Source organism: Acomys minous (genome assembly GCF_964271855.1).
Source record: "Acomys minous genome assembly, chromosome: 14".
Taxonomy (NCBI): Eukaryota; Metazoa; Chordata; class Mammalia; order Rodentia; family Muridae; genus Acomys; species Acomys minous.
Window position 1 is genome coordinate 36,618,670 of NC_140496.1, and position 13,052 is coordinate 36,631,721.

General features: G+C 48.4%; 1 long non-coding RNA gene across 2 annotated transcripts in view; it reads right to left on the reverse strand.

Moving 5' to 3' along the window:
• Positions 1–471: 471 nt before the first annotated feature.
• The window catches only part of LOC311582830, a 36,191-nt gene continuing 23,610 nt past the window's right edge, over positions 472–13,052 (reverse strand). Inside the window, exon 3 of one of the 2 annotated variants that reach the window (XR_014774262.1) lies at positions 472–1,493. This is a non-coding gene — a long non-coding RNA (uncharacterized lncRNA). Of the gene's footprint in view, positions 1,613–13,052 lie in introns of both variants that reach the window. The other variant, XR_014774263.1, reaches the window with a different exon arrangement.

A 13,052-nucleotide genomic window follows, 5' to 3' on the forward strand; every position in this document is an offset into this window, starting at 1 on the left:
TGCCTCTGCCTCCCAAGTGCTTAAATTAAAAATGTGCACCAACTTGGCCTGGCTTCACAGCTCCTTTCTTAACCAGTACACCCATCAACGACACTGGCTGGCCCCCAGCCACCTCGCCTGCACACAGTAAGGACTTGGCCTGCCCTCAGCTTAGATCCTTGAGTGACTTGAGTCAAGCAGAGAGGCAGTTCATCCCAGCGGCTGTCCGTTGTTCCTGCCATGAATCGGGCACACAGCTAAGCATTCCTCCTGGCCTCCCGGCGCTAAGCTGAGCAATTGGCAAGAGGACCAGGGAGGAAACTAAAGCCAGGAGAGCTGGTTACTGAAAAGCAGGTTCCCTCTATCCCTTTCACCCTGACCCAAGAGAAATACAGCAGCGTCTCTGAAGGAGGTGATACCAACTCTGGAGATGGACTGTGTGAAGGGTGCAGGGACTGGTAAAGCATGGACTTCAGCCTATTGGAGGTCTGTTGTATATAGCTTATTTTATTAAATAGAAAGGGGAAGATGAAGGAGAGATAAACCTGTTTTTCTTAGGATCCCAAGTGTGGGATGGAGAACAGTCTTGTGAGAACAGGTGAGGTTAATCCACTAGAAGGCAAAACACCTTGTGCAGGAGCTTGATTGTTGCCAGCTGAAAAGATCCTGTGAACAGACGCTGGGAGGAGATATGTAAATGAGCCCAGAACTGGAGGCGGGGCTTTTGAAGACTTGGGATAGATTTGGCTGTTCATCTCTCCACTTCGAGACTCTCCTAGAGAACCGCTCAAGGGAAGGCTTCTGGGCTCAGGCTCCGGCTCCTACTGAGGTTCTGGGTTCTGGGTTCTGGTTACTCCAGGTTCCAGCAGAAGAAATCCTGCTGACAACACCAAGAGAATCGTTCCTTGGAACTGATATCCTTATGGTTTTGTTATTCTTTAATCATCTTTTCCTATTATTTTGTTTAATTGGGTTATAAGGGACGTACGTGCGGTTAATAAATTCATAATAAAATATATCGGTTAAGAAAACTGAACCACCGGGCTTGGTGGTGCACGCCTTTAATCCCAGCACTTGGGAGGCAGAGGCAGGCAGATCGCTGTGAGTTCAAGGCCAGCCTGGTCTACAAAGCGAGTCCAGGGCAGCCAAGGCTACACAGAAAAGACCCTGTCTCAAAAAAAAAAAAAAAGAAAAGAAAAGAAAAGAAAAAAGAAAATTGAACCTACAGAGGCCCTATGTCCTCAGATGGCAGGCTAACAAAAAGATCCAGACTCTATTCTGCCTGTTCAAGGTGGAGACAGAGTTGCCTAGCCCAAGGCTATAGCGGGCACAAGCTCAGGCAGGAGGTGCATGGTGCCAAAACTTTTGGGTTTTGTCCTCAGAAACAAGTCACCCGTCTTGCATGGTTCTTGCTGGCAGGCGGTGTTCACACCTCTGTGAAAGTTCAGGATTCAATGATGTCCAATAAGGAAGAGAGCCCAGCCTCAGGCTAAGCATGCTTCAGGATGTAGCGTCTGGAGCAGGAGGCTAAATAAGAGGTGAACAGTGAGTGTTGCTGTAGGACAGGGCTAGCGGGCCACTGAGCGGACGTGACTAGCCGTGATGGCTAATCTTGATTGTCAACTTGACACACCTAGGAAGAGAGAACTTCATGGAATTTCCTCTCTCAGATTGGCCTGAGGGAAAGTCAGGGGGTGGGGGGTGTCTCCCTGGTTCCTGCTGTCACTGCCTTCAGATAAACTGTTACCTAAAGGTATAGGATGAGATTAAACCATCCCTCCCCTTCCCAGTTGCCTTTGGTTCTGGTGTTTATGGCCCCGGTTGCTCCCTGCTTGCACCCCAGCTCCTACAGACCGTTGTGCTCAGGTTGCTCCCAGCTGGCAAGGAGGAAACTCTTTTCCCCAGATGTGGTGAAAAAGGGGCCCCATGTGTGGAAGCCTTTGTTGCCTACCAAATGCCCGAGCTGTACGCTTGACTGTGTGTCTACAGTATAAGTTCTTCCTGGAGGCACTGCCCTTGAAAGGGGTGGTAGAGCCCCGGGCTCCCTGGCTTCCTCTCTTGCTCGGTGTACTCTCACTCTCCCTGCCTGTGCCTGATAGAGCCACCTACCATGTGTGCCGGCCGAGAGAAGCCCTCATCAGAGTTGGGGCCACATGGCACTGTCTGCATTCAGCCGTCTTGTGAGGTGTTTCATTTCAGTGATGGGAAGTGGGCTGATATAGTGACCCAGTAAGTTTTTTTTTTGAAGCATTTCTTATTCTTGTTTCCTCCTCAGTGGAATCACCCCATACTCAGCCTTTTGTATTTGGCTTCCTTCACTTAACATGCCATCTTCATGGTTCACCCATCTGGCAGTTTGTGTGAGAATCCTGTTCTCTTCATGGCTGAATAACTGTACATATACACCTTGCTTTGGGGGTTCTTCCACCACCGCCTGTTCGTGCAGTGGCTGTATCCTGTGGCTTTCTGTCAGCCGTACACTCCCTCTGCACCCTTGCCAATGTTTATCTAATTTTGTAATCGTAGTTATTCATATTCATAACTTATGTTCCAAGTTCACAAAATGGACATCTGTGTGTTTGGGGGATACGGTGTTATCTGTGCAGATGGGGCGAGTCTGGGAGGGTACAAGGGCACAGATGTTTTCTGGGCTCAGTTTGCCTTGTTTATTGGAAGGTGGTGGTGGTTGTTTTGAGACAAGATCTTACTACGTAGCCCAGGCTGGCCTCAAACTCTTGATCCTCCTGCCTCAGCTTTCTGAGTGCTAGGATTATCGGCAGATGCTATCACGCACAGCTGAATTTATCTCTGTATTTGGGACTCCTACATTCCACTGTTTACCGCTACGCCTCCCTGAGGGAATTTTTTTTTTTAAAGATTGATTTGTATTTTATGTCTATGGATGTTTTGTCTGTGCACCATGTGCATGCAGTACCCATAGAGGCCAGAAGAGGGCATATGATCCCTGGAACTGGAGTTAGAGAGTGAGCCCCCAGGTGAATGCTGGGAATTGAATTCTTGTCCTCTGTAAAATCAACCAGTGTTGCTGAATTATTTGTCTAGCTCCTGCTATGGGACACTGTTAAAACTCTGGAGGCTGGCAGCATAAGGACTTCTGTGCAGGTTTCTAGGTGGGGTCAGATGGGGCCTCTGAAGCTGCCCCACCGTGGTTCTCACATGCAGCCAGGGCCACAAGCACTGCTCTATACAGCATCGCCCAGGCTCAAGCACAGCTGAGTCACGAAGCTTCTAGATTTTGTAACAATGTTATCGAGAGCATCCAAATCCCGTGCAATTTACCCATTTAAACATACCAGTCAACATGAGACCCTGTTGGTGAGGACACCACACTTTAGGGTTGTAGGGCAGCTGGTGGAAGGTGTCCCATAGGCCGCTAGAGTAGAAAAGTCCCACCCCTAGCGGAAGAGCTACTGGCAGCTGATGGCCTCTGGTTAGCGACTCAATTTTCTTTAAGTCTGTGGCCCCCTTGTAGGGCTGCCTCTGTCCTGTAGATGGCGCACATGTGGCAGCACTAACTGGACTCAGTGGGTTATTAAAAAAGAAAGAAGAGTCCAGGAAAGTGGGAAAAGAAGTACAAATTGAGGCGGATCCATGGGAAGGGGATCATAAGGGTCGGATAAGATCAAGATACGCTGTATACATGTATAGAATTAAATAAGGCTGAAGAGATAGTTCAGTTAAGAATGTATACTCCTGCCTGGCGTGGTGGCGCACGCCTTTCATCCCAGTGCTGAGGGAGGCAGAGGCAGGTGGATCTCTGTGTGTTCGAGGCTAGCCTGGTCTACAACGTGAGTCCAGGACAGCCAAGGCTACCCAGAGAAACCCTGTCTCAAACAAACAAATAAACAAAGAATGTATACTCTCCTTCCAGAAGACCTGATTTCAATTCCCAGCACCCACCACCTAAAGGGTAACACTCTCTTCTAGCCTCTGTGGTCATTTGTATTCATGTGCACATACCTACACGCACGCACACACGCACGCACGCGCACACGCACGCACGCGCACACGCACGCACGCGCACACGCACGCACGCGCACACGCACACACATACACTATTAAGTTATGTCATATATATATCAGCTGGTTTTAATATATCAGAGTTTTTCAACCATTATCACAATGTTAAAACACTTCACTGGAAGGAGAGAAACAGCTCCCACAAGTTGTGCTCTGACTTTCACTAGGTGCCACAGCATGCATTCCTCCGTGTGCCTCCTTGCTCTCCCAAATCCATGGCCTCTAATATTAATATATATATATATATATATATATATATATATATATATATATATATATATATATATATATAATCTCAATAGTGGCAATAGTTCTCCCTCCACTCTTTTTTTTTTTTTTTTTTTTTTTTTGGCTTTTTGAGATAGGGTTTCTCTGTGTATCCTGTGTATCCCTGGCTGTCCTGGACTCACTCTGTAGACCAGGCTAGCCTCGAACTCACAGTGATCCACCTGCCTCTGCCTCCCTGAGTGCTGGGATGAAAGGCCTGCGCCACCACGCCGAGCTTCCCTCCCTGACATTTTGACCTGGCTAAAGCTCTCTGAGAGGTCAGAAGAGGCATCTGGTAGGAAAGCAGAGACAGATCAGCCAAGGTCTGCTTGGTTGCTCACTGGGAGCTAGTAAATTGAAGCAAAGAATAAATTTATAGAGAAATAAATACAAAAGAAACCAAAGCAAGCACGCCTGTGAGTGGGGACGGTTTGTCACTGATGAGTGGGAATTAGCCGGTACACAGACAGGGCACTGCACCAAAGCCAGGAACGAGGAATGGCTCAATTTGCTGCTAATGGGTCTTCAATGTCTCTCTTCACCATATCTCCTTAAAGAAATGCAGACGTAAATTCAAGCCTCCAACTGCCAGCCTGAACCACTGCCGTGCCACTGTTGTGTTCATCCTTTTTTTCCCCCCAGTCTGATAATATTGCTGATTCTCCTCCCATTCCTATTGTAATGTAGTTTGCTTTTAAAAATACACATTTAACTTTAAGTTCTAAAACCTGAGTTTACTCGACGAAAGCTATTACTTCAGCAGTAGAGCAGACGTGGCAGGTGGTGTCCTAAGGACCCTAGGACGTACCCATAGTGGGTTTCTGGGGCTGAGGGCAGCTACATGCTGCAAAGCCACCGGCTGATGGCTAAGCATTTATAGCAGAGGGACCTTGGGCATCACCGGGTCACGGATACACTCTTTACAGGTAGAGGAACTAAGATTCTGAACTTCTGGGGTCCTCGCCTTGTCCCTGAGGAAGCAGCAGCAGGCTCTGTGGCTGTGGACTCTGCTGGGCGGGCGTTAGGAGTCCCAGTGGCAGCCTGTGTGTCAGAGGGTGTTCCTCTTTTCCCAGCTGACCCGATAAGATCGCACGTTTAGCTTCGAGGAATGTGACTAATGAGCCTGCGGATCCCTTGGCTCTGTCGCCGCGGCTTCAGAAAGCTCCAAGGATGAGTCTCATTTGTGAGGCGTCATAGAATTTTCTTCTCTAGAAGTAAGACAGCAATCCTGCAGCTTCTGCAAGCTTTCCTTCCAGATACTCTGTAGGAGTTTGCTTCCCGACCCCTGCCGGCTTTAGAAATCACTTTATTATGGAAGAATAGGTGACTAACATACACTTCACCATTCTTTCTTTCTTTCTTTCTTTCTTTCTTTCTTTCTTTCTTCCCCCCCCCCCCTTTCTGGTACTGGGCATTGAACCCATGACCTTGCATATGCCATGCAACTGTTCCCCACTGACCTACACCCCTACCTCCAAAATCTGCCTGTTATCCCTTGGCATAAAGAGTCTGAAAGTCACCCACATGGCTGCAGAGTGGCAGCTCTTTCTGTCGCTGGCTGGGGTACCTTTGCTGGTAGCAGGGTCGTTAGGTAGTTGTTCTCCGTCCTGAAAACATTTCTGTGTCTTTGTCCTTCTGAAAGTCATATTAACTTCATTCTTAACATAATATTGGTATTTCCCTCTGATCCTTGAGGCCTGGTGTGAACTGGCTCCACTCACACCTCTCTCCAGGCACTCCCCTTTGCTGCCCATCATGGGCACAGGCTGAGCAGGAGGGACCTCTGAACATCTCTGCTGAGGGCTCCTCCCCGTTGGGTGCTCACTGGCCCTTTACCCTGCATTTCTCTTGTTGCACAGTCTGTACCACCTTGCTCACATTTCTGTGTCTCCATTCCAGAACGAAAATCCTTGACAAAATCTTACCAGTTACACCGGTACTTAACAGGTATTTCCCTGGTGGAATGAACAAGATTGGGAAAGGGGCTCAGGGTGGCATATCTCCTTGGTTTCGAGGGCCGGGTTACAAGCTTTGCAGTCCGTAGACAGCAGGGAAGCTGTTTTAAAAGGTTCCGTGGGAAAGCAGTTGTTCATTTAAAATAAAGGATCGGTTTCTGCAGTCCATAAGAGCAAGGATGAGTGCACGTGTATCTTGTAGACACTGCATATCCCACACACGTGAACCAGGAATGTGGCGGTTAGCATTTCAAATAGATTAGACTGATTTCAACCCTTACGCTGTTATACAATTTAGAGGCCTATTACCTCCCCCCAAATATCTAGCTTTATTTTTCCTTCAGATGAATAATCAGAATTAAATAAGGGGTGATGGTGTCATTGTATATATTCTTGAATTGACGGATAGAAACTATATTGGTTCACGTGTGTGCCTCATTTTTTACTACCAGTAACCAGAGTCACGTAAAGACAGACTACAGAACACAATGCATGCTGTCTTGCATGACAAGTTACACATTCATTCTGATTTGCTTTTCTTTTTTTTTTTTTTAAAGATTTACTTATTTATTACTTATACAGTATTCTGCCCACATGTATGCTGCAGGCCAGAAGAGGATACCACATCTAATTATAGATGGTTGTGAGCCACCATGTGGTTTCTGGGATTTGAACTCAGGACCTTTGGAAGAACAGACAGGGCTCTTAACCTCTGAGCCATCTCTCCAGACCCCTGATTTGGTTTTCTTTGCTTTGTTTTGCTTTGATAAGACAGGGTCTGGCTATGTAGCCCAGGCTGGCCTCAAACTTATTTATCTACAACCTATGCCTCTAGTGCACTGTGATTATTCATTGATAACTAAGAAATGAACCAGGCATGGTGGCACATGCCTTTTAATCCCAACACTCGGGAGGCAGAGGCAGGTGGATCACTGTGAGTTCAAGGCCAGCCTGGTCTACAAAGTGAGTCCAAGACAGCCAAGGCTTCACAGTGGACCCTTGTCTGGAAAAAAAAAAAGCTAATTAACAAATGCACCACCACACTCAGTTCTGCGCATTCATATTAATTGACTAAAATACTCATCCAGAACAATAAAAACGAAAAATGATGAAGGTACTGGAAGGCTAATAGGGGAGCTTGAAATCACTCATTTGGTCTCTCAGTTTTCAGCCCATTGGAAACTTCATAAATGAATGCACAATTGGGTTTTATATTTGTACTGATGGGACAGGTTGAGTCCCCACTCGGCTTCACACTCCACTGTCTGGAGCCGCCGTAGACATGTTGACGAGATCCACACTCACTCATTCTCAGCAACTTGATCCAGTACCTACCAAGTGTCCTTGGCTCTTTGGGATGTGCCAAGGGAGAAAGGAGACAGATCTCAGTCTTCCCGCAGCTTAGTCTAAAGGAGAAAGATGGCAGAGAATGTCCTGAGGATGGTCCCAGCCTCGTCCTGGCAGCAGACGTCCACCACTCGTTCAATTTAGCTTTCTTCACAGCCTCATAGGCCTGTGTATTAAAACATGGATGGCCTTCCCAGCTTTGGCCTGGCAGAATGGTTCTCACAAAGAAGGGTGGCAAGAAGAAGAAGAAGAAGGAGGAGGAGGAGGAGGAGGAGGAGGAGGAGGAGGGCTGTTCTGCCATCAATGAGGTGGTGACCTGAGAATACACCATCAGCATTCACAAGTGCATCCATGGAGTGGGCTTCAAGAGGCATGCTCCTCGGGCACTCAGACATTCGGAAACGTGCCATGAAGGAGACGGGACTCCAGATGTGTGCATAGATATACCAGGCTCAATAAAGCTGTCTGGGCCTAAGGGATAAAGAATGTTCCATATCGCATCTGAGGATGTTTGTCCAGAAAATGTAATGAAGATGAGAATTCACCAGACAAGCTCTACACATTGGTGATGTACATGCCTGTTACCACATTCAGGTATCTACAGGCAGTCAATGGGGATGAGAGTGTCCAATAAAGTTACAGAACTGCCACACAACCAAACCGTGTGTGGTGCTTCTAGGCATCGAGGCAGAGGATGGAACCCTACCTAGTGTGACTCTAAGCTGATCTAAGGAAGGGTGCCCAATGGCTGTCACATACACTACGGGAGAGGCAGAGTGTCTCGGGGCATAGGGTGCGGATGACAACAAAACACATTAAAACACTAATTGCCTTTTCTTGGCCTTTTAGAATATAGTCTCTCCCTCATTAGCTGGAGGTGTTAGACTTCCTTGGGGAGTGTGAAAGGGTCACAGGTGCTTATAGAAGAAACACAAGGGAGGAAATTATGCTCAGTTTGTGACATCAGAATTAGATTTTGCAGGGTAAGCCGGGCTTACCAGGTGTTTCTCTCTCTCTCTCTCTCTCTCTCTCTCTCTCTCTCTCTCTCTCTCTCCCTCCCTCCCTCCTCCTCTCCCCATATCCCCCTCTGCCTCCCAGCTTCATCATATCAACCACCAAGGCTAGAGGCCGCAGTGTTTGGACATCTCTCAGTGTGGAGAAGATGCCCCAGTGTCCCCTGAGACAGGTGGTATACCACACGCTGTGTTAGCTGTGGTCCTAGCTACTCCAGAGGCCGAGGCAGAAGGACATCAAGTTCCAGCCTGCTAGGGATACAGCGTGAGGTTGAGGCCAACCTGGGTAATTTAATGAGATTCTTTTTCAAAAAGAAAAAGGTAAATGAGGGATGGGGATCCAGCTTGTGGAATGTTCAAAGTTCAATCCATGATACATTAATGGGGGGGTGCAAAAATATTTTAAAATAATTTTATTTCTTATTTTAAAATTTTGTTTTGTTTTTTTGATATTGGGCTTATATGTGTATATGTCATTACACCCTCGATTGTGTGTGTGTGTGTGTGTGTGTGTGTGTGTGTGTGTGTGTGTAAGTGTGCCACTATTACACAGTCAAATGTTTTCTTCCATTGTTTTGTTTGGGACAGGGACTCTTACTGAACCTGAAACTCATTAGTTTGGGTAGACTGGGTGGCCAGCAAGGCCACAGAAACTCCCTATCTTTACTGCCCAGGACTGAGATTACAGGCACACACACCCACACTTAGCTGTCTTCATGGGTGCTGAGACCAAACTCGGTTCCTGAGGCTTTCCTGGCAAGCACTTTTCTTCTAAACCATCTCTGCAGGCTCTCTGTTTTATCTCTCACTGATTGGTTTTGTTTTTGTTTTTCAAGACAGGGTTTCTCTGTGTAGCCTTGGCTGACCTGGACTTGCTTTGTAGACCAGGCTGGCCTCGAACTCTCAGTGATCCGCCTGCGTCTGCCTCCCGACTGCTGGGATTAAAGCTGCGCGACACCACACTCTCACTGATGCTGGTCATGACCCATTGACTTTTCTGCCTCCCCCAAGCCACACCTCAGAGTTTGAAGAACCCTTGGCAGTGTGGACTGAGGAGGCAGCTGGATGTGTCTCCTCGATGCTACCCCTTAGTGAGGCCTGGAGAAAGAAAGCTGTGACAGGAAGCAGTGGGGGAGGGGGCAGAAGAAAAGGCATTTCTGCCAAGCATCCCCTCAGATCCCAGACAGAAAGCCCTGGGTTGGTCCTCCTGATTCAGGCCAACCCCGAGGAGCCCTGTGCTTGTCTACTTGCCAAAGGTGAGGCAGAGCCAGTCAGGGAGTGGCCAGGATCAAGAGAGAACAGGTCACCAGAATCCATAAGTGACCAGAGACACTGTGTTGCTGAGCAGGGGCGCTGCCAGGGCAGAGAGAAGACAGAAACCAGAGCCTAAGGTCTTTCCCCAATGGTCAGATAATCTGAGACACCTTGCAGGGGTGGCCGCCACCCCAGCCCCATCTTGTACCATATTGAAGGTCATGAAGACACGGTGGTTCCAGACAAAAAATAAGCCATGTTTCCATGCCTTTATGGGGATAATAGCGGGACTTCAGAGACGCAGAGACTTGGTGAAAGTGGGTTCCCCTTGCCTTGCCCATCTCCCAGCAGCCAGTGGGGTGCTTTATAGTGTTTGCCAAATCCTGTGGTGGAAATTCCTTCACCATGGACAACTTCAAGCTACCAGTGAGTTCACCAAAAGTAGAAAGACTCCACTTTGAAGCACACAGGCTCTCTCAGGGCTGTATGTGGTGGTTGGGGCCCACTAGACCACTGGTCTACCCGATCATTGCAGCCCAGACTTGTCATTTCCTTGGGTAACCAAGAACCACCTAAACTTTCCAGTACCTAAACATCCCTTTTCTCTGGAAGCAGGCGTGCCTATGGGAACGGCTCTCTGGCTCGGAGGAAAGCCCCTCAAGTAGGCTGGCTAACCATCCTCCCCAGTTCTCCTCCAAGCTCTTCCAGGGCCATTTTCAGGCCCCACCCACCTACCCAAGATACTTTTGAGCCAACACGCCTGACAGAATCAGAGCAAACCACCCCCTGCGGGGGGGGAGCGCCAGAGGTCATCCCAGCTGGCCCCCCTGCCTCAAGGCAGGTGTCTCCCCTAAATCGTCCTAGACAGAGCTTTGCCTGGGCTGGGCCATTTGCTTCGAGCGCCCCGGCAGCCCGGTAAAGTTTTGTGCTGACGCCGACCCGGGAAGCACCGACGGCGGCAGCACACTCCACCTGCTCAGAAGGGAATCATTAGTGGAACGCAGGCAAGCGAGGGCCCGAAGGCCTGTGGCAATTAGTCACCTCTCCTCAGCAGGAAGCCTCAGCTGTCTCACTGCAGCCGTCCTTGAGGTAGTCCTTTAATTGTCCCTGGAGAGGGCAGGTGGGTGAGGGCTACCTCAGCTGGCGCTGGCGTTAGCCCGCAATCCTCCCAAATAAAAAAATAAAATAAAATAAAATAAAATGATTTTTTTTAGATATTCAAATATTTCTCCCTTACTTCCCAGAGTCTGTTATTGGTATAAAGGTTGAAGCTCAGGCAGCTTAACTGTTATGTGGGATGACCTTTAGTTTTAATATTAATATATTATCGTAAAGTCTGTGTGAATCATGAATGCAATTTTGGTATTCATATAAAATGCCACACGCTGAAGCCAATGCAACTTTTCTCCCCTCCCGTCCTCCACTGGGCTGCAAACGGGGTGAATTAATATGCGTTCTACTCCTCTCCCCTTTATTTGCGGAGCGAGGGTGGCCAGGCAACTTTATCAAGAGTAACATTATCAAGAGCTTTTCTGCAGGCTTCTTTATCATATTCACATCCGCGTCCGCTCGACACTTGTCAGTGTCAATCAAATCGCAATAATACGCAGATGATTTGCTCATTTGGTTTAATAAAATCTTTCTGCTTATTTGCGCTGCCTCCATTACACCACGTAATTGCCGAGCCGTGGAGGTGAAAGGCAGCCGGTTGCCTGGGGGATAAGAGGAGACGGTTGCTATATGAAGGATTTGTTTCTTTCCTCTGACTCTCCCCAGTCACTCATATCCCTAAAATTAATATTGTATTTGAATCCAGCCCTGCTATTCTTATGCAGGCTAACATTGTTATTACTTATTATTTGGATGTGAAGTCATTTATTTTTAGTTTTATGTCCAAGCTGTCAAGCTAAATTTCATTGTGAACTGCCACATACAATTTTTAACTGCCATTTAAAGCGAGATTCAAACTCTAAATTATGGAGTGAGCTTGTTCAAAGGGCCGGCCTGACAGGAAGTGCAGCAAGGAGTTCTCGGTGTCCCTGGAAATCAAAGGGGCTCGGTGATTATTTTTTCAGGAAAGCACGGGGATTTTTAGCACTTTATCACTGCCTTAACCGTGGTTGGATGCCCAAGTGGGTGTTCAGAGAGGAGAGGTGCGCAGGTGGCTGAGGAGCCCAGGGCTGCACTCTGAGCCCCCTCGGCACCCGTACTTGAGTAGTTCACTTGATGCCTGGAAAGAGTTGAAAGTCTGGGAGGCTGAGGGGGACCCAGTGCTCCCAGCTAGGGTAACTTCGCATAGAGATTTTGGTATGCCACAGCGGGAAGTCCTGGGATGCCATGGGCCCCTCTCAGGAGTCAGGAACCCAGCAGGGTATGGCTGAGGAGACAGCCCAGTGAAGGTCAGAGTTGTTCATGGAATCTTTGGTTTGGACAATGGAGCAGATGTTCTTCGTGGAACATAAACAGGGCTGTGGAAAGCAGGGCTTGGCCCCTGAGTCCGTACTTTGCCTGCCTCACAGGGGCCCAGGCATGTAGCAGCAAGGAGCCCAGAGACTATTGTATTCAAGAATAGTTAGGCAGAAACAAGCTTGCCATCCATAGTAGCCTCGCGGGACCTGCCGAAAGTGGCGCAAAGGGGAAAAGGTATCAACAGGAGGGGACAAAGCCAGGGCTGTAAGGATGCCACAGCCGGCTTTGTGGTTACATCTTCGTGCTAGGCCCCCCTTCAAGACCTAGGCTTTCTTCACTCTTCCAAAAGCTCCAGTGTTTAAGGGAGCCAAGGTCAAGCCAACCCCAAGGAGAATTCCAATCAGAGACCGTATGGTGAGGTTTTCAGATTTACAGGCAGACCCTTGGAAGCCAAGGTATTTCCGGTGCCCTTGGATAACAAGTCCCAGCATTTTGCCAGGCATGGTGGCACAGCTGTAAACTCAGCACCATGAGGCGGCAGGCAAGAGGATTGTGAGTTTGAGGCTAGCCTGGGCTACGCAGCAAGACTCCATCTCAAGGAGAAAACAAGGACCTGTGTTTAGAGTTAGACACAGTGGGACCCGAGTCCTAATCCCTGCTCCGTGTGTCCCTACCAAGCCACCTTCCCAGAAAGATCCTCGATGGCCTGCAGCGCTGGCATTAGTTTCCCACCCACCTACACCCCCAGGTTTCAAGTCACACATACCGAGAAGAGGGACTGTCTGAG